The sequence below is a fragment of the Stenella coeruleoalba genome, assembly GCF_951394435.1.
Source record: "Stenella coeruleoalba genome assembly, chromosome: 8".
Lineage (NCBI taxonomy): Eukaryota > Metazoa > Chordata > Mammalia > Artiodactyla > Delphinidae > Stenella > Stenella coeruleoalba.
In genome coordinates this window covers 79,365,183-79,387,910 of record NC_137154.1, presented here as the reverse complement: position 1 = coordinate 79,387,910, position 22,728 = coordinate 79,365,183, and positions in this window count along the sequence as shown.

Genomic DNA, 22,728 nt, shown 5'->3' with positions numbered 1-22,728 from the left:
TTATCTTCTCAAAGAACCAGCTTTAATTTTATTGATCTTTGCTATTGTTTCCTTCAGTTCTTTTTCATTTATTTCTGATCTGATTTTTATGATTTCTTTCCTTCTGATAACTTTATGGGTTTTTTCTTCTTTCTCTAATTGCTTTAGGTGCAAGGTTAGTTGTTTATTTGAGATGTTTCCTGTTTCTTAAGGTAGGATTGTATTGCTATAAACTTCTCTCTTAGAAGTGCTTTTGCTGCATCCCATAGATTTTGGGTCTTCATTTTCATTTTTTTCTAGGTATCTTTAGTTTCCTCTTTGATTTCTTCAGTGATCACTTCATTATTAAGTAGTGTATTGTTTAGCCTCCTTGTGTTTGTACTTTTTACAGATCTTTTCCTGTAATTGATATCTAGTCTCATGACATTGTGGTCAGAAAAGATACTTGATACAATTTCAATTTTCTTAAGTTTACCAAGGCTTGATTTGTGACCCACGATATGATCTATTCTGGAGGATGTTCCATGAGCACTTTAGAAAAATGTGTATTCTGTTGTTTTTGGATGGAATGTCCTATAAATATCAATTAAGTCCATCTTGTTTAATGTATCATTTAAAGCTTGTGTTTCCTTATTTATTTTCATTTTGGATGATCTGTCCATTGGTGAAAGTGGGGTGTTAAAGTCCCCTGCTATGAATGTGTTACTGTCGATTTCCCCTTATATGACTGTTAGTATTTTCCTTATATATTGAGATGCTCCTATGATGGGTGCATATATATTTACAATTGTTATATTTTCTTCTTGGATTGATCCCTTGATCATTATGTAGTGTCCTTCTTTGTCTCTTGTAATAGTCTTTATTTTAAGTGTATTTTGTCTGATATTAGAATTGCTACTCCAGTTTTCTTTTGGTTTCCATTTGCATGAAATATCTTTTTCCATCCCCTTACTTTCAGTCTGTATGTGTCTCTAGGTCTGAAGTGGGTCTCTTGTAGACAGTATATATATAGGTCTTGTTTTTGTATCCATTCAGCCAATCTGTGTCTTTTGGTGGGAGCATTTAATCCATTTACATTTAAGTTAATTGTCGATATGTATGTTCCTATTCCCATTTTCTTAATTGTTTTGCATTCGTTATTGTAGGTCTTTTCCTTCTCTTGTGTTTCTTGCCTAGAGAAGTTCCTTTAGCAGTTGTTGTAGAGCTGGTTTGGTGGTGCTGAACTCTCTCAGCTTTTGCTTGTCTGTAAATGTTTTAATTTCTCCATCAAATATGAATGTGATCAGATAGAGTAATCAGGTAGAGTAATCTTGGTTGCAGGTTTTTCTCCTTTATCACTTTAAATATGTCTTGCCAGTCCCATCTGGCTTGCAGAGTTCCTCCTGGAAGATCAGCTGTTAACCTTATGGGGATTCCCTTGTGTGTTATTTGTTGTTTTTCCCTTGCTCTTTTAATATGTTTTTCTTTGTATTATTTTTTGACAGTTTGATTAATATGTGTCTTGGCGTATTTCTCCTTGGATTTATCCTGTATGGGACTCTCTGTGTTTCCTGGACTTGATTAACTATTTCCTTTCCCATATTAGGGAAGTTTTCAACTGTAATCTCTTCAAATATTTTCTCAGTCCCTTTCTTTTTCTCTTCTTCTTCTGGAACCCCTATAATTCAAATGTTGCTGTGTTTAATGTCCCAGAGGTCTCTGAGACTGTCCTCAGTTCTTTTCATTCTTTTTTCTTTATTCTGCTCTGCAGTAGTTATTTCCAGTATTTTATCTTCCAGGTCACTTATCCATTCTTCTGCCTCCGTTTTTCTTCTATTGATCCTTTCTAGAGTTTTTTTTTTTTTTTCAGTACACGGGCCTCTCACTGTTGTGGCCTCTCCCGCTGCGGAGCACAGGCTCTGGACGTGCAGGGTCAGCGGCCATGGTTCCCGGGCCCAGCCGCTCCACAGCACACGGGATCCTCCTGGACCGGGGCATGAACCCGTGTCCCCTCCATTGGCAGGTGGACTCTCAACAACTGCGCCACCAGGGAAGGCCCTAGAGTATTTTTAATTTCATTTATTGTGTTATTCATCATTGCTTGTTTAATCTTTAGTTCTTCTAGGTCCTTGTTAAATGTTTCTTGCATTTTGTCTATTCTATTTCCAAGATTTTGGACCATCTTCACTATCATTATTCTGAATTCTTTTTGAGGCAGACTGCCTATTTCCTCTTCATTTGTTAGGCCTGGTGTATTTTTATCTTGCTCCTTCATCTGCTGTGTGTGTTTCTGTCTTCTCATTTTCCTTATCTTACTGTGTTTGGGGTCTCCTTTTTGCAGGCTGCAGGTTTGTAGTTCCCGTTGTTTTTGGTGTCTGTCCCCAGTGGCTAAGGTTGGTTCAGTGGGTTGTGTAGGCTTCCTCATGGAGGGGGCTAGTGCCTGTGTTCTGGTGGATGAGACTCAGTCTTGTCTTTCTTGTGGTCAGGTCCACGTCTGGTGGTGTGTTTTATGGTGTCTGTGGACTTATTATGATTTTAGGCAGCCTCTGTGCTAATGGGTGGGTTATTTTTCCTGTCTTCCTAGTTGTTTCTCATAGGATGTCCAGCACTTTAGCTTGCTGGTCGTTGAGTGAAGCTGGGTGCTGGTGTTGAGATGGAAATCTCTGGGAGATTTTCACTGTTTGATATTATGTGGAGCTGGGAGGTGTCTTGTGGACCCGTGTCCTGAAGTTGGCTCTTCCACCTGAGAGGCTCAGCACTTACTTCTAGCTACAGCACCAAGAGCCTTTCATCCACACGGCTCAGCATAAAAGGGACAAAAATTAGAGAGAAAGAATTAGTAGAAGTAGAAAGAAAGAAAGGAGGGAGCGAGGGTGTGAGGGAGGGAGGAAGGAAGGAAGGAGGGAAGGAATGAAAAAAGAAAGAAAAAAGATAAAGTAAAATAAAATAAATTAAGATAAAGTATAATAAAATTATTAAAGTAAAAAAATAATTATTAAGAGAAAAAAAAAACAAACGGATGGATAGAACCCTAGGACAAATGGTGAAAGCAAAGCTATACAGACAAAATCTCACACAGAAGCATACACATGCACACTCACAAAAAGAGGAAAAGGGGAAAAAATCATAAATATTGCTCTCAAAGTCCACCTCCTTAATTTGGGATGATTCGTTGTCTATTCATGTATTCCACAGATGCAGGGTACATCAAGTTGATTGTGGAGCTTTAATCCGCTGCTTCTGAGGCTGCTGGGAGAGATTTTCCTTTCTCTTCTTTGTTCTCACAGCTCACAGGGGCTCAGCTTTGGATTTGACCCCACCTCTGCTTGTAGGTCGCCGGAGCATGTCTGTTCTTCCCTCAGGCAGGACGGGGTTAAAGGAGCCGCTGATTCGGGGTCTCTGGCTCACTCTGGCCGGGGGGAGGGAGGAGCACGGAGTGCAGGGTGAGCCTGCGGCAGCAGAGGCCAGCATGATGTTGCACCAGCCTTAGAGGGGGGTGCCGTGCGTTTCCCGGAGGAGTTGTCCCTGGCTCCTGGGACCCTGGCAGTGGCGGGCTGCACAGGCTCCCTGGAAGGGGGGTGTGGATAGTGACCTGTGATCGCACATAGGCTTCTTCGTGAAGGCAGCAGCAGACTTAGTGTCTCATGCCTTTCTCTGGGGGTCCGCACTTTTAGCCGCGGCTCCCTCCCGTCTCTGGAGCTCCTTTAAGCAGCGTTCTTAATCCCCTCTCCTCGCGCACCAGGAAATAAAGAGGGAAGAAAAAGTCTCTTGCTTCTTCGGCAGGTCCAGACTTTTCCCCGGACTCCCTCCCGGCTAGCCGTGGTGCACTAACCACCTGCAGGCTGTGCTTATGCCGCCAACCCCAGTCCTCTCCCTGCACTCCAACAGAAGCCCCAGCCTCATCTCCCAGCCCCACCCGCCCCGTTGGGGAAGCAGACAAGCCTCTCGGGCTGGTGAGTGCCCGTCGGCACCGATCCTCTGTGTGGGAATCTCTCCGCTTTGACCCCCGCACCCCTGTTGCTGTGCTCTCCTCCGCGGCTCCAAAGCTTTCCCCCTCTGCCACCTGCAGTCTCTGCCCGCGAAGGGGCTTCCTAGTGTGTGGAAACCTTTCCTCCTTGACAGTTCCCTCCCACTGGTGCAGGTCCCGTCCCTATCCTTTTGTCTCTGTTTATTCTTTTTTCTTTTGCCCTACCCAGGTACGTGGGGACTTTCTTGCCTTTTGGGAGGTTTGAGGTCTTCTGCCAGCTTTCAGTAGGTGTTCTGTAGGAGTTGTTCCATGTGTAGATGTATTTTTGGTGTATCTGTGGGGAGGAGGGTGATCTCCGCATCTTACTCTTCCGCCTTCTTCCCTGATCATCCAAGCTCTGTATTATTGTGAGCAGTGAAAGAAGAACTATTTTAGGCTGTCCCCAAAAGTACATTTGTAAAATGGTTGTTTGGAACTCAGAATGAATACTTTCAATAAAAGTTAAGCAGGAGTAATATTGCTAAAATGGCAGTTTAAAGGCCTTCAGAATTCTCTCCTATATAACAGCAATGAGAAAACTTGCAAAAATTGTAAGAATCTACTTTTTCATAACACTGGAAATAAAGGAAGTCTTTCTTTCATGCAGGGAGAGGTTTTTCCAAGAAATATGGCAAAATATTAGTAAGAACAACAAACTTTCTGAAGTTTTAACTTACCACATTGCGTCTTTCCCACTGCAGCTCCACAGTAGCCTTGAAAACCAACAGCCTACAACCATGGTGGAAACTTGCAGCCTGGCAGCCACTGGAGGGGACAGAATAAGGTTGGAGCACCTTTAAAGTCTCATTCCCAAGAACTTAATTACGTGAACTGCCTGGTGGATCCTGGAAGTCTCTCCATACCAGGCTGCTTTTATTTGAATTGACTCAGAGAACTCACCAAGTGCAAATACCATGTTTCCTTGGGCTATCTGTCAAAAATAATAACTTCACAATGCTTTAAGAGGTGGATAACAGTTGGGACAAATAATAGGCTAACCAAATGGCTTACACAATGTCCATAGGGGCTTTGAAAAGCTCTGACATATTCCTTGGAATCCAGAAGGCCACACACATGTGCAGAACTGTGCACATACTCAGGAAAGACTGGAGAAAGCCCTAAGTTTATAACTTGTGATTATGAAATAAGCAGCAGGTAAAGGCTAAGGTAGAATTGTCAAATGCCTGGATGAGTATTAAAGGAGTACCTAACATGCACACAGGGCTTCTCAGCAAAAACTGGGACATTTACTGGCTCCAGGTATATACGAGAATTTCTGTTCACCAACCTAACCAAGAACAGACTTCAGTGCTCACACACAAATAATACAGACTTTTTAAATTGGTTCAGAAAAGTCACTAAACAAACAATTTCAAGTAGCAACAACAACAGTTAAAGCCTGGGGAGGAGGAAGAATCTGATTTCCAGAGTTTTCACAGTATATTACTTAACATGGCCAGTTTTCAACTAAACATTATAAGACATGGGTGAAAAAATTAAAAAGTATGACTTTTACACAGGAAAAAAAAAAATCAATAGGCACTCTCCCTAAGGAATCCTGGCATTGGCCTAGAAAGGACTTTAAATCTAGAAAAAAATTTAAAATCAGCTATTTTAAATATGTTCAAAGACCTGAAAGAAACCATTTCTAAGGAACAAAAGAAAGTATGAGTACAAAGTCTTACCAAATAGAGAGTATCAGTAGATTAAGACATTATGCAAAATAATCAGATAGAAGATCAAGAGTTGGAAAGTACACAAACTAAAATGATAAATTTATCAGAAGAGTTTAACAACAGTATATGTGGGCATAAGAATCAGTGGCCTTGAATATAGGTCAAGTGAGATTGTCCAGTCCAAGAAACAGAAAGGAAAAAAAATGTTTAAAAATGAACGGAATCTAAGCGACCTGTGTGACACCATCCAGAGTATTATCACACACAGAAAAGGAGTCTCAGAAGGAGAGGACAGTGAGAACGAGGAAGAAAGAAAAATTGAAGGAACATGGCCAAAACTTCCCAAATTTTATGAAAAATATTAATCTACACTTCCAAGAAGCTCAATGAACTCAAAGTGGCATAAATTCAAATAGATCCACACACAGACATGACATAATCAAACTGTTTAAAGTATGAAAAAAGAATCTTGAAAATATTAGGAGAGATGCAATTTATCACATACAAGGAAATCTCAACAAGATTAAGAAATCCTTTTTCATCAGAAGTCATGGAATCCAGAAGGCAGTGGGATGACATAGTCAAAGAATAAAACAAACAAACAAACCTCTCTATGAAGAATTCTGTATTTAACAAAACTGTCTTTCAAAAATGAAGGAGAAATTAAGATGTTTCCAGATAAACAAAAACTGAGAGACTAGTAGACCTGCCCAAGAAGAAATACTAAAGTGAAATCTTCAGGTGGAAATGAAAGGACCCTGGACATTAAATACATTCCATGTCAAGAAATAAGGAGCACAAATAAAGGTAACCATGTAGGTAAACTGCATAAAACAAGAGTTATAAATCTGTGTTAAGGGACACATGATGTACACAGATGTAATTTGTGTGACAATAAGAGCACAAGGGGGAGAGTAAAAAACAGAACTATATAAAAGCAAAGTTTTTGTATACTATTAAAATTAAGTTGGTATTAATCCAAACTAGATTTCTATAAATTAAGATGTTCCTGGTAATCTTCAGGGCAACCACTGAGAAAAGAACTCAAAAAAATAGTAAAATAAATAACAAGAGTATTAAAATAGTATACTACAAATATCTATATTATATAATAGAAGAATAGTAATGGAGAAATAGAGAATTGGAAAAGAAAATAAATAGTAAAATGGCAGACATAAATCCTACCTTATCAGGAATTAAAATAAAAATCAATGGGTTAAAGTCTCCAATTAAAAGACAGAGATTATATGTCTTAAAAATTAAAAATAGAGTTACCATATGAGACTGAAATCCCACTCCTGGGCACATATCTAGAGAAAACTCTAATTCAAAAAGATACATGTACCCCAATATTCATAGCAACACTATTTACAATAGCCAAGACATAGAAGCAACATAAATGTCCATCAACAGATGAATGGATAAAGAAGATGTGGTATAATATACAATGGAATATTACTCAGCCATAAAAAGCAATGAAATAATACCATTTGCAGCAACATGGATGAGCCTAGAGATTATCATATTAAGTGAAGTAAGTCAGACAGAGAAAGACAAATATCATATTATATTGTTTATATGTGGAATCTAAAAAAAATGACACAAATGAACTTATAAAACAGAAATAGACTCACAGACATAGAAAACAAACTTATGGCTACCAAAGGAGATAATGGTGTTGGGGGTGGTGGTGGAGATAAATTAGAAGTGTGGGATTAACATATATACACTACTATATATAAAGTAGATAACAAGGACCAACTGTATAGCACAGGGAACTATAGTCAATATTTTGTGATAATCTATAATGGAAAAGAAACTTGAAAAAGAGTATATATATATATATATATATATATATATATATATATCTCCATATATTGATATATATAACTAAATCAGTTTGCTATATACCTGTAACTAACACAACATTGTAAATTAACTACTTCATTTTAAAAATGGTTTAAAAATTGAAAGACAAAACAAAACAAAAAAGGCAATAGATTACACTCTCCAATTAAATGACAGGGATTGGCAAAATGGAATAAGAAGCATGATCCAACTATATGCTATTCACAAAGGAACACTTTTAATTTAAAGACATAACTAGGTTAAAAGCAAATCGATGGGAAAAGATATATAAAATATATGCAAATATTAATTGAAAGAACTGTACTAATATCAGAAAAAAGCTATACTAATATAAAACAAAAGAGATTTTAAGAAAAAGAAAAATTTCATAGAGATGACAAGAAGACCATTCTGTAATGATAAAAGGGTTAATCAATCAAGAAGATACAACAATTATAAACATATAACAGCATTAAAATAGAGGAAGAAAAACTGACAGAACCGAAAAGAGAACTCAACAATAATAGTTGGAGACTTTGATATCCTACCATTAATAATGGCTAGGACAACAAGATAGAAGATCAACATGGAAACAGAAGACTTGAACAACGCTATAAACCAGTTGCATCAAAACAGACATCTACTGAACACTCCTTTCAACAACAGTAAAATACATATTCTTCCCAAGTGCACATAAAGCATTCTCTAGGATAACCATAAACTAGGCCATAAAATAGGCTCAGTATATTTAAAAATATATGCCATACAAAGCATGTTCTCTGACCACATGGAATGAGATTAGAAATCAATAACCAAAGGGAATTTGGAAAATTCACAAATATGTGGAAATTAAAGAAGAACACATATGTAGAATTAAACAAGAACAATAATGGGTTCTAAATAACAAATGAGTCAAAGAAGAAATCACTAGAAAAATTAGAATATACTTAGAGATGAATACAAATACACATATCAAGCTTAGGAAATGCAGCTAAAACAGTAGTTAGAAGGAACTGTATAGCTGTAAATGCCTGTATTGAAAAGAAGGTAGAGCCCACAGCAGACACATGCTACCTAGCCTCACACCCAGCTGCATCAGGGGCCTACCCTGTCCATCACTTTTTCTGCAGCAGTAGGTCCTGCAAGGCTACACAACATGCTGGGGACCTGCCCTGTCCAACAGTGTGCCCACAACAGAAGTGTGCTGCTGGGACTCACAGCTAACCATGCCAGGGGACTGCCCTGCCCACCAGAATAGAAATAAAAGGCATACAGATTGGAGATGATGATAGCAAGATGGTAGAATAGAAAGACCCAGGCTCTCCTTTTTCCCATGGATACACCAACTTAAAAATAATAAATGGACCAACCCCCCCTTGTGAGAAATTTAAGGGATCCCTGCACCCCAATCAAGTGTGAAATCAGCCATATCAAAGTAGGTAGGAAAATTCGTGGCATCCATTCACCATAGTCTCTCCCCTTAGGACAGCACCATAAAATTGTGAAGAAACTTCCAGCCCTCAGCTTCTTCCTGGGGAGGAAAAAGGAAGACTGTACCATACATTCAATGTTGACTTTTTGGGGGAGGCTGATTGAGGAACCAGCTTCTGTTTCACCTGTCTCAGAGTCCTGATAGGACCTGGCATACTCTAGATGTCTTCGGTTCACTTAGAACAAAAAATAACAATGCAGGGTGATGCTGTTCCAGAGGCCACTACAGCTTGGTGCCCTCTCCATCAGGAGGTAGAGGGAGTAAGGCATATTCCAATGTTCCAGCTTTTTGGGATCTGCCTGAGGAACTTGTTTCTCTCTTGCCTGTCTCAGAGTGTGGACAGGATTCAGTAAACTCTAGATGCCTAGGAGCCACTGAGAACAAAAAAGAGCTGTGTTATATGTAACACAGCAGAGAGAGCAAGAGACTATGAGCTCCCCCTAATTAAGAATCCATATACAAAATTCCAGAGAAGACACATACATAGAAAATATTTGAGATTATACAGTTAAACATAAGACCTGAAACTGTAAAGCTCTAAGAAGAAAACAAAGGGGGAAAGTTTTATGACAATGGTCTTGGCAATGATTTGCTGGCTATAATACTAAAAGCACAGACAACAAAAGCAAAGATAAAGAAGTAGACCACATCAAACTGAAAAGCTTCTGCACAGCAATGGAAAAAATCAACAGAGTAAAAAGGGAACCTACAGAATGGGAAAAAATATTTGCAAACCATATATCTGATAAGGGGGTAATACACAAAATATGTAAGGAACGCCTACAACTCAATAGCAAATATCCAGTTTTAAAATGGGCAAAAGACTTGAATAGACATTTCTCAAAAAAAAATATACAAATGACCAATAAGTAAGTGAAAAGATGCTCAACATCAGTAATCATCGGGAAAATAAGACATCATCTCACACTTGTTAATATGGTCATTACCCACCCCACACACACACCAAAAAAAAAGAAGAGAAAATAACAAAGTTTGGTGAGAATGTGGATAAATTGGAAATCGTGCTCATTGTTTGTAGGAATGTAAAATGGTGCAACCACTATGGAAAACAGTATGGCGGTTCCTCAAAAAACTAAAAATAGAACTACTATATCTACAGAACCAAAGTAATACTTATCAAAATCCCAGCTTACTTCTTGCAGAAAATGATAAGCTGACCCTAAATTCATATGGGAGTGCAAGAGAATCAAACAGCCAAAAAATCTTGAAAAAGAAGAAAATAACTGGACAACTCACACTTCCCAATTTCAAAACTTACCTCAAATCTACAATAATAAAAACTGTGCAGCATTAACATCAGGGTAGACATACAGATCACAGATCAGAACTGACAATCCAGAAATAAATGGTAAATGTAGAGACAACTGATTTTTTTTTATTCGAGTATAATTGCCTTACAATGGTGTGTTAGTCTCTGCTCTACAACAAAGCGAACAAGTTACACATATACACATGCTCCCAAGACAATTTAGTAGGTAAAGAATAGTGTTTTCAACAAGTGGTGCTGGGATAGGTAAATGGATATTCACATGCAAAACAATAAAGTTGTACCCTTCAGTCACACCATATTAAAAATGAACTCAAACTAGATCAAAGATCTAAATGTAAGAGCTAAAACTATAAAACTCTTAGAAGAGAGCATAGGTATAAATCTTTGTGGTCTTAGAGTAGGCAATGGTTTCTTAGGTATGACACATAAAGCATAAATAATAAAAAAAAAAGCTAACTTGAACTTCATCAAAATTAAAACTATTTTGCTTCAAAGCATACCCTCAAGAAAGTGAAAAGACAATCCCCAGAAGGGAAGAAAATATTTGCAAATCATATATCTGATAAGGGTATAGTATTCTGAAAATATAAACAACTCTTACAACTAGGCAATTGAAAAACAGCTCAATAATAAAAGTGATCAAAGAATTTAAACAGACATTTCTTCAACAAAGATCGGCAAATGGCCAAAAAACACAGGAAAAACTGCTCAATATCATTATTCATTAGGGAAATGCAAATCAAAACCACCTTGAGATATTTCACACCCACTAGGATAGCTATAATAAAAAAGACATACAATAACAAGTGTTGGTAAGGATGTGAAGAAATTGGAGCCCTTGTACTTCACTAGTTGGAACGTAAAATGGTGCAGCCACTTTGGGAAAAAATTTGGCAGTTCCTCAAATGTTAAAGATAGAGTTAATGTGTAACCAAGAAATTCCAATCCTAGATGTATGCCCAAGAGAACTGAAAACCCAGGTTTACACAAAAATTAGTGTGAATGTTCATAACAGCATTATTCATAATAGTCAGAAGGTGGAAACCCAAATGTTCATCAGCTGATGAATAAACAAATTGTAGTGTATCCATACATTGGAGTATTGTTACTTTTCAGCTATGAAAAGGAAATACTGATTCATTCTACAACATGGGTGATCCTTGAACTTTATTGTAAGTAAAAGAAGCCGGATGAAAAAGATCACATATTGTATGATTCCATTTATATGACATGTTTAGAATAAGCAAATTCATAAAAGCAGAAAGTAGATTAGCATTTCTCAGGGGCTGGGTGAAGGCAGGAGAGAATGAAGAGTGACTACTAATGAGTATGTGTTTTCTTTCTGGAGTGACAGAAATATTTGGAATTAGATAGTGATGATTGTTGCACAACAATATGAATATACTAAAAATCACTAAATTTTACTCTTTAAAAGGGTGAATTTTATGGTATGTGTATTATATCTCAATAAAAATGAGATTCTGTTTTTTATTTATCAGATTAGGAAAAAAAAGTTTGATGATGTCTAGTATTCACAAGTTTATGGGGAAATAAGCACCTTCATACAGTTTTCCTGGGAATCTACTTAGCTCTTTTGAAGGGCAATTAGGCAATGTCTGTCAATGGTTTGAATGCTTGTACTCTTTGACTCAGTAATACTACTGCCAAAAATATGTTTCTGTATATACCAGCATACTATTCCAAATTCACGTGCAAGAAGGTTCACTGCAATATTGTTAGTAATAATAAAAAACTAGAACCAACAACATGAAACCCATTAAATACATCCATATAATGGAAAACACTCACAAAAACATGAGGTTGAACTCTATATACTGTATATTCTGCAGTCCATAGATCAAGGAGTAATTTTGACTTTCAAGTTTTATTATTTCATAAGGCTCTTTCTGACATAGATAGTAATTCCTCTGATGGATCTGGGCAAAGTAAATTGAAAATATTCTGGAAAGGATCGCCCATTCTAGATGCCATTAAGAACATTTGTGATTCATGGGAAGAGGTCACAATATCAACATGAACAGGAGTTTGAAAGAAGTTGACTCTAACCCTCATGGATAACTTTGAAGGGTTCAGTTCTTTAGTGGAGAAAGTAATTGTCAATGTAGTAGAAATAACGAGAACTGTAATTAGAAGTAGAGCCTAAAGATGTGACTGAATTTCTGCAAACTCACATTAAACTTAACAGATGAGGAGTTGCTTAATATGGAAGAGCAAAGAAAGTGGTTTCTTGAGATGGAATCCACTCCTGGTAAAGATGTTGTGATGACTGTTGAAATGACAACAAGTGATTTAGATTAAGTGACTTCAATTTTAAAAGAAGTTCTGCAGATAAAATGTTATCAAATGGCACTGCATGCTACAGAGAAACACTTCATGAAAGGACGAGTCAATCAATGTGGCAAAGTTTATTGTTGACTTATTTTAAGGAACTGCCACAGTCACCCCAACTGTCAGCAACCACCACCCTGATCAGTCAGCAGCCATCAACATCGAGGGAAGACCCTCCACCAGCAAAAAGATTATGATTTACTGAAGGCTCAGAGGATGGTTAACATTTTTTTCTTTTCTCTTCTTTCTTTCTTTTTTTTTTTAGTTTTTGGCTGCACCCTGCAGCATGTGGGATCTTAGTTCCCTGATCAGGGATCGAACCCACGCCTCCTGCATTGGAAGGCAGAGTCTTAACCACTGGACTGCTGGGGAAGTCTCTTTTTTATTTTATTTATTTATTATTTATTTTTAGTTTTTGGGATAGTTAGCATTTTTTAGCAATGAAGTATTTTAAAATGAAGGTATGCACATTGTTTTAGACACAGTGCTATTGCATGCTAAATAGACTCCAGTATGTTGTAAACATAACTTTATATGCACTGAGAAACCAAAAAAATAATAATAATGTGACTCACTTTATTGCAGTGGCATGGAACCAAATCCACAATGTCTCCAATGTGTGCCTATATTCACTGACCAGTTGACTTCACTGCGTAGAAACAAAAATTCCCTTCCCAGGATTCCTTTCTCAACTTGTTCTCAATATGTAAAAAAAGGACAAAGATTTCCTTACAGGGATTGTTTTGCAGGAATTAAATTCTTTTAAAGCAAAATGTAAGAAACCTTAAAAATTAGAATGGGCTCAAGTCTGTTTCCTTTGGAAATTGCTATCTTTATTCAATCTATTCGTTTACTGTCTGACCTCATCATAAATTTATTGCACCAATTGTGAACTTTTCCTTCCAAAATATGTTCATTACTAACTTATATCTTGGATGTTTTGATTCTTCATTTGATTTTTTAATATCTAAATCCATTAAGTTATTTCAGCTCAATACACCCAATAAGGACAATGAGAGCTCCCTGAAATGGAGTGGGAAAAAAACGCTTTACAATTGTGATCTTCAGAAGGAACAACATTTTGATAGCTGCAAATCATAATCAGACAAAGAGAAGTTTTCTGTTAATGGTACTACAGAGAGCCTCTTAGTTAATTCCCTTTGTTCTCTCCTAATAGAATAGAAGATAGACATAATGAGAAGAATGAAATATTCCTCACAGATTTTTCTCTAATCCCTTAAGTTTTCAAAGTAGGGAACAGGATGATTTCTATTTTTCTCTTTCTTTTAACCTCTGGCATAATACCCTCTGAAAAATATTCTCCTCAGGAGTCAAATTACAAAAGATCAAGTTGCCTGGTTCCAAACATACAGGCTTTTAATTTTTTTTTTTAATAAATTCTGCTAAAATTTTCATAGCCTATAAAAGCTCACTTCTGTTCTAACCTTTTTGTTTGTGAAATGACAATAAAGCAAAGGGAACTATATTAATCCAGCTATCTAGCTATTTCTGTCATCCCTAGCTATTCTACATGGTAGAAAAAAATCTACAACTGCAGTCATATAAAAAATACACTCTGTTTCAATGGCTTTCTCTCTTCCTTGCAATGGTTCCAACTTTGGTTGCATATTGAAATTACCTGTGGACTTTTCAAACATACTAGTGCCTCTGTCCTATTCCCAGATATTCTAATTTAAATGGTCTGGGGAGAAGCCTGGCAGGATTTTTTAAAACTGCCTGGTGATTCTAATATACAGCCATGGTTGAAAATTACTAGTAGGCAGAATTGTGGAATAAAGAATTAAGGGGAGGGCCACAGCTCCAGGCCTCCACACCCTCCCCTTCATTATAACTTCAAACTGAATAGTTCTGTTTGTCTATGCTTTATACATTGAGAGTCAGTTTATTGCTCTTTTTTAAAGGAATTTTTTCCTTTTAAAATTTAGAAACCACAGTTCCAATGCAAAAGGCTAACATCTCACCTTTCTCCAGGCTGGCTTCATGTCTGTGACCAAAAAGAAAAAGAGTCTTTGTTTTGTTGTGTTTATTTTTAATATATCACAAAGATAAACATATGGGTAAAAGCTGAGTGATGGTTCTAGCCTATCTAAGGGAGACCTTGAAGAGAATGGGATGCATCTGTCCTATGCTCAAGCACTGAAGAGTGATTTAATAAAAAAGTTTTTGGAAAAGGAATAAAGAAATTTGTTTGGGAATATTGAAGATTTTTTGACCTAAGAAAGCTGAATGACTATAAACATAGATGAAGGCCAATGATTAAAGTCTTAATTAGAAAATTAAATGTATTAAGGCTCCTCAAGACCAGGTAGTTAATGGATATTACCTTCTGAATGCAAGTCACCATCAAAATGAGAAAATAAAGGGTCTAGCCTAAAGCTTACTAGAAGCTCTACATATGTTAGTTTCTTTTTATGTTTTTAAAAGATAGGATATTTTAAAATTACATTGCTGGATACTGTTGAATTACACTGGTGAAAATTACTCTTTTACTTCTACCTTTTCATTTCAGAGCCAATGTGTTAGGAGGTAGTAAGTCATAGTGCTAAAGCCCCATGGATCTTGAGCTCACAAAGGGGATCTTTCTAAACAAACTTACTTAAAGACTAAAGAGATTTTTGTCATAATAATTATAAAGATAACTTCTTCTTTAACTTAGGACAATTATAACCTTTTTTCCTCTCTTTGCCTCAAAAATTTCTTTTTGAGCTGAATATTCATTTACACTCACTATAAAAGTTATAAGCCATATAGAAAACAAAGAGCAAAATGGAAGTTCTTTCTTATCAGTAATCACTTCAAATGTAAATGGATTAAACTATCCAATAAAAAGGCAAAGATTAGAAAATGGGTTAAAAAAAGAAACATGATCTAACTACATGTTATCTATAAGAGACCCACTTTAAATCCAAGAAAACAAATAACTTGAAAGTGAAAGAATAGAAAAAGAAATTCCATGCAAATACTAACCAGAAGATGGCTGGGATGGCTATCATAATATCAGACAAAATATGTTTTGAGCCACAACTATTATAAGAGACAAAGGAGGACATTAAATAGTGATAAAATGGTCAAATTGAGAGAGACTTTCAAGATGGCAGAGGAGGAAGACATGGAGATCATCTTCCTCCCCATAAATACATCAGAAATACATCTACATGTGGAACAACTCCTACAGAACACCTACTGAACACTGGCAGAAGAAATCAGACTTCCCCAAAGTCAAGAAAACTCCCACATACCTGAGTAGGGCAAAAGAAAAAACAGAGACAAAAGAATAGGGATGGGATCTGCACCTCTGGAAGGGAGCTGTGAATGAGGAAAATCTCCCACACACTAAGAAACCCCTTCACCGGTGAAGATGCGGGGTGGCAGGGGGGAAGCTTCAGAGCCATGCAGGAGGGTGCAGCAATAGGGGTGCAGAGGGCAAAGCGGAGAGATTCCCACACAGAGGATCAGTGCCACCCAGCACTCACAAGCCTGAGAGGCTTGTCTGCTCACCTGCCAGGGCAGGTTGGGGCTGGGAGCTGAGGCTCTGGCTTCAGAGGTCATATCCCAGGGAGAGGCCTAGGGTTGGCTGTGTGAACACAGCCTGAAGGGGGCTAGTGTGTCACAACTAGCTGGGAGGGAGTCCAGGAAAATGTCTGGAACTGCCGAAGTGGCAAGAGACCATTGTTTCCAGGTGCGCAAGGAAAGGGGATTTAGAGCACCACCTAAATGAGCTCTAGAAATGGGCACAAGCCACGGCTATCAACATGGACACCAGATATGGGCATGAAATGCTAAAGCTGCTGCTACAGCCACCAAGAAGCCTGTGTGCAAGCACAAGTCACTATCCACACCTCCCCTAAAGGGAGCCTGTGCAGCCCACCACTGCCAGGGTCCCGTGATCCCCGGAAAACTTCTCCAGGAGAACACACGGTGCACCTCAGGCTGTTGCAATGTCACACTGGCCTCTGCACTGCAGGCTCACCCCTCATTCTGTACCCCTCCCTCCCCCAGGCCTGAGTGAGCCAGAGACCCTGAATCAGCTGCTGCTTTAACTCCGTCATGTCTGGGCAGGGAACAGACACCTTCAGGTGACCTACATGCAGAGGCAGGGCCAAATACAAAGCTGAACCCCAAGAGTTGTGTGAACAAAGAAGAGAAAGGGAAATTTCTCCCAGCAGCCTCAGGAGAAGTGTATTAAATCTCCATAATAAACTTGATGTACCTTGCATTTCTGGAATACCTGAATAGAAAATGAATCATCCCAAATTAAGGTGGTGAATACTGGGAGCAACTGTAGACTTGGGGTTTGCTTTCTGCAGGTAATTTGTTTCTGGTTTTATGCTTATCTTAGTTTAGAATTTAGAGTATATTATCATTGGTAGATATGTTTATTGATTCGGTTGCACTCTTCCTTTTTTTAATATATAGATCTATATATTTTTTTCCTTTTTCTCCTTTTGTGATTGTGTATGTGTATGCTTCTTTGTGTGATTTTCTCTGTATAGCTCTGCTTTTACCATTTGTACTGGGTTCGGTCTGTTCATTTTTTTTTTTTTCTAGTATAGTTTTCAGTGCTTGTTATCATGGGAGGATTAGTTTTTTGGTTTTCTTGCTCTCTTTTTTCTTTTATTTTTTTCTTTTTTTTATGACTTCTTAATTTTTTTATTTTTAATAATTTTTTAATCTTTTATTTTAATAACTTTATTTTCTTTTCTTTCTTTCTTCTTTCTTTCTTTCTTTCTTCCTTTCTTTCTTTCTTTCTTTCTTTCTTTCTTTCTTTCTTTCTTTCTTTCTTTCTTTCTTTCTTTCTTTCTATCTTTCTTTCATTTTCTCCCTTTTCCTCTGAGCATGTGGCTGCCAGGGTCATGGTGTTCCAGCTGAGTGTCAGGCCTGTGCCTCTGAGGTGGGACAGCCAAGTTCAGGATATTGATCCAACAGAGACCTCCTGGCTCCACATAATGTCAAATGGCGGAAGCTCTCCCAGAGATCTCCATCTCAATGTAAAGACCAAGATCCACTCAAAGACCAGCAAGCTACAGTGTTGGACACAATATGGCAAACAACTAGCAAGACAGGACCACAACACCACTCATTAGCAGAGAGGCTGCCTAAAATCATAATAAGGTCACAGACACCCCGAAACCCCCCACCAGACGTGGACCTGCCCACCAGAAGGACAAGACCCAGCCTCATCCACCAGAACACAGGCACCAGTCACCTCCACCAAGAAGCCTACACAACACACTGAACCAACCTTAGCCACTGGGGGCAGACATGAAAAACAATGGGAACGATGATCTTGCAGCCTGTGAAAAGGAGACCCCAAACAGAGTAAGTTAAGCAAACTCAGAAGACAGAGAAACACACAGCAGATGAAGGAGGAAGGTAAAAACCCACTAGAAAAAACAAATGAAGAGTAAATAGTCACTCTACCTGAAAAAGAATTCAGAGTAATGATAGTAAAGATGATCCAAAATCTTGGAAATAGAATGGAGAAACGTTTAACAAGCACCTAGAAGAACTAAAGAGAAAACAATGATGAACAACACAATATATGAAACTAAAACTTCTCTAGAAGAAATAAATAGCAGAATAACTGAGGCAGAAGAATGGATAAGTGATCTAGAAGATAAAATAGTGGAAATAACTATCACAGAGCAGAATAGAAAAAAAAAAAAATGAAAAGAATTGAGGACAGTCTCAGAATCCTCTGGGACAACATTAAACACACCAACATTCGAATTATAGGGATCCCAGAAGAAGAAGAGAAAAAGAAAGGGACCGAGAAAGTATTTGAAGAGATTATAGCTGAAAACTTCTCCAATATGGGAAAGGAAATAGTCAATGAAGTCCAGGAAGTGCAGAGAGCCCCATACAGGATAAATTCCAAAGAGAAACACACCAAAACACATATTAAATAAACTATCAAAAATACATACAAAGAAAAAGTATTAAAAAGCAGCAAGGGAAAAACAACAAATAAATTACAAGGGAATCCCAATAAGACTAACAGGTGATCTTTCAGCAGAAACTCTGCAAGCCAGAAGGGAGTGGCAGGACATATTTAAAGTGAAGAAAGGGAAAAACTTACAACCAAGATTACTCTACCCAGCAAGGATCTCATTCAGATTCGATGGAGAAGTTAAAATTTTTATAGACAAGCAAGAGCTAAAAGAATTCAGCAACACAAAACCAGCTTAACAACAAATGCTAAAGGAACTTCTCTAGGCAGGAAACACAAAAGAAGGAAAAGACCTACAATAACAAACCCAAAACAATTAAGAAAATGGTAATAGGAACATACATATCCATAACTACCTTAAATGTAAATGGACACAATGCTCCAACCAAAAGACATAGTCTGGTTGAATGGATACAAAAACAAGACCTGTACATATGCTGTCCACAAGAGACCCACTTCAGACCTAGGGACACATAAAGACTACAGATGAGAGGATGGAAAAAGATATTCCATGAAAATAGAAATCAAAAGAAACTGGAGTAGCAATTCTCATATCAGACAAAATAGACTTTAAAATAAAGACTATTACAAGAGACAAAGAAGGACACTACATAATCATCAAGGGATCTATCCAAGAAGAAGTTATAACAATTGTAAATATTTATGCATCCAAAATAGGAGAACCTCAATACATAAGGTAAATGCTAACAGCTATAACAGGGGAAATCGACAGTAATACAGTCGTAGTAGGTGATTTTAACACCCCACTTTCACCAATGGACAGATCATCTAAAATGAAAATAAATAAGGAGACACAGCTTTAAATGATACACTAAATGAGATGGGCTTAATTGATATTTATAGGACATTCCATGAAAAAACAACAGAATACACTTCCTTCTGAAGTGCTTATGGAACATTTTCCAAAATAGATCACATCTTGGGTCACAGATCAAGCCTTGATAAATTTAAGAAAATTTAAATCATATAAACTATCTTTTCTGACCACAATGTTATTAGACTAGATATCAATTACAGGAAAAACTCTGCAAAAAATACAAACACATGGAGGCTAAACAATACACTACTAAATAACGGAGAGATCACTGAAGAAATCGAAGAGGAAATCAAAAAACACCTAGAAATAAGTGACAATGGGCACAATGACAAAAAAACCTATGGGATGCAGCAAAGCAGTTCTAAGAGGGAAGTTTATAGCAGTACAATCCTACCTTGAGAAACAAGGAAAATCTCAAATAAACCACCTAAACTTACACCTAAATCAATTAGAGAAAGAACAACAAAAAATCCCCAAAGGTAGCAGAAGGAAAGAAATCATAAAGATCAGATCAGAAATAAATGAAAAAGAAATGAAGGAAATGATAGCAAAGATCAATAGAATGAAAAGCTTGTTCTTTGAGAACATAAACAAAATTGATAAACCGTTAGCCAGACTAATCAAGAAAAAAAAGGGAGAAGACACAATTCAATAGAATTAGAAATGAAAAAGGAGACGTAGCAACTGACACTGCATAAATAAAAAGGATCATGAGAGATTACTACAAGCAACTATATGCTAATAAAATGGACAACCTGGAAGAAATGGACAAACTATTAGAAGAGCACAGCCTTCTGAGATTGAACCAGGAAGAAATAGAAAATATAAACAGGTGAATCACAAGCATTGAAACTGAGGCTGTGATTAAGAAACTTCCAACAAGGCTTCCCTGGTGGTGCAGTGGTTGAGAGTCCTCCTGCCAATTCAGGGGACACAGGTTTGTGCCCCGGTCTGGGAAGATCCCACATGCCGCAGAGCAGCTAGGCCCATGAGCCATGGCCACTGAGCCTGCGCATCCGGAGCCCGTGCTCCACAATGGGAGAGGCCACAACAGTGAGAGGCTCGCATACCCCCCCAAAAAAAAACAACCACCCAAAACTTCCAACAAAAAAAAAGCCCAATACCAGATGGCTTCACAGGTGAATTCTATCAAACCTTTAGAGAAGAGATAACACCTATCCTTCTCAAACTCTTCCAAAATATAGCAGAGGTAGGAAAATCCCCAAACTCATTCTACAAGCCTGCCATCACCCTGATACCAAAAGCAGACCAAGATGTCACAAAGAAAACTACAGGCCAGAGCGGAGGGGAAGATGGCAGAAGAGTAAGACGTGGAGATCACCTTCCTCCCCACAGATACATCAGAAATACATCTACATGTGGTACAACTCCTACAGAACACCTACTGAACGCTGGCAGAAGACCTCAGACTTCCCAAAAGGCAAGAGACTCCCCACATACCTGGGTAGGGCAAAAGAAAAAAAGAATAAACAGAGACAAAAGAATAGGGACGGGACCTGCACCAGTAGGAGGGAGCTGTGAAGGAGGAAAGGTTTCCACACACTAGGAAGCCCCTTCATGGGCGGAGACTGCGGGAGGCGGAGGGGGGAGCTTCAGAGCCGTGGAGGAGAGCGCAGCAACAGGGGTGCGGAGGGCAAAGTGGGGAGATTCCCGCACAGAGTATCTGTGCAGACCAGCACTCACCAGCCCGAGAGGCTTGTCTGCTCACCCGTCGAGGTGGGCGGGGCTGTGAGCTGAGGCTCGGGCTTTGGTTGGAGCACAAGGAGAGGACTGGGGTTGGCTGCGTAAACACAGCCTGAAGGGGTTAGTGCACCACGGCTAGCCGGGAGGGAGTCCGGGAAAAGGTCTGGAGCTGCTGAAGAGGAAGGAGACTTTTTCTTCCCTCTTTGTTTCCTGGTGTGCGAGGAGAGGGGTTTAGGAGCGCTGCTTAAAGGAATTCCAGAGCCGGGCGCGAGCCGCAGCTAAAAGTGCAGACCCCAGAGAGGGGCGCGAGCCATGACTAAAACCACGGACACAGAGACGGGCGGGAGATGCTAAGGTTGCTGCTGCCGCCACCAAGGGGCCTGTGTGCGAGCACAGGTCACTATCCACACCCCTCCTCTGGGGAAACTGCAGCCCGCCACTGCCATGTTCCCGGGATCCAGGGACAACTTCCCCGGGAGAACGCATGGCGGGCCTCAGGCTGGTGCAACGTCATGCTGGCCTCTGCTGCCGCAGGCTCACCCCACACTCTGTGCCCCTCCCTCCCCCTATCCTGAGTGAGCCGGAGCCCCTGAATCAGCGGCTCCTTTAACCACGTCCTGTCTGAGCAAAAAACAGACACCCTCCAACAACCTACGCGCAGAGACGGGGCCAAATCCAAAGCTGAGCCCCTGTGAGCTGTGAGAACCAAGAAGAGAAAGGGAAATCTCTACCAGCATCCTCAGAAGCAGTGGATTAAAGCTCCACAATCAACTTGATGTACCCTGCATCTGTGGAATACATGAATAGACAACGAACCATCCCAAATTGAGAAGGTGGACTTTGAGAGCAAGATTTATGATTTTTTCCCCTTTTCCTCTTTTTGTGAGTGTGTATGTGTATGCTTCTGTGTGAGATTTTGTCTGTATAGCTTTGCTTCCACCATTTGTCCTAGGGTTCTATCTGTCAGTTTTTTTTTAATTTTTTTCTTAATAATTAATTTTAATAACTTTATTATACTTTACCTTCTTTCTTTCTTTCTTCCTTTCTTTCATTCTTTCTTTCTTTCTTTCTTCCTTTCTTTCGTTCTTTCTTTCTTTCTTTCTTTCTTTCTTTCTTTCTTCCCTTCCTTCCCTCCTTTAGACAATGAATCATTCCAAATTGAGGAGGTGGACTTTGAGAGCAAGATTTATGATTTTTCCCCCTTTACCTCTTTTTGTGAGGGTGTATGTGTATGCTTCTGTGTAAGATTTTGTCTGTATAGCTTTGCTTCCACCATGTGCCCTAAGGTTCTATCCGTCCTTTTTTTTTTCTCTAAATAATTATTTTTTAATTCAATAACTTTATTTTACTTTACTTTATTTTATTTTACTGTATCTTCTTTCTTTCTTTCTTTTTTCCTTCCTTCCCTCCTTCCTTCCTTCCTCCCTCCCTCCCTTTGTTCTTTCCTTCTTTACTGCTTTCTTTTTCTTTCTTTCCTCCTTTCTTTCTTTCTTTCTTCCTACTTCTACTAATTTTTTCTCTTTACTTTTTCTCCCTTTTATTCTGAGCCGTGTGCATGAAAGGCTATTGGTGCTACAGCCAGGAGTCAATGTTGT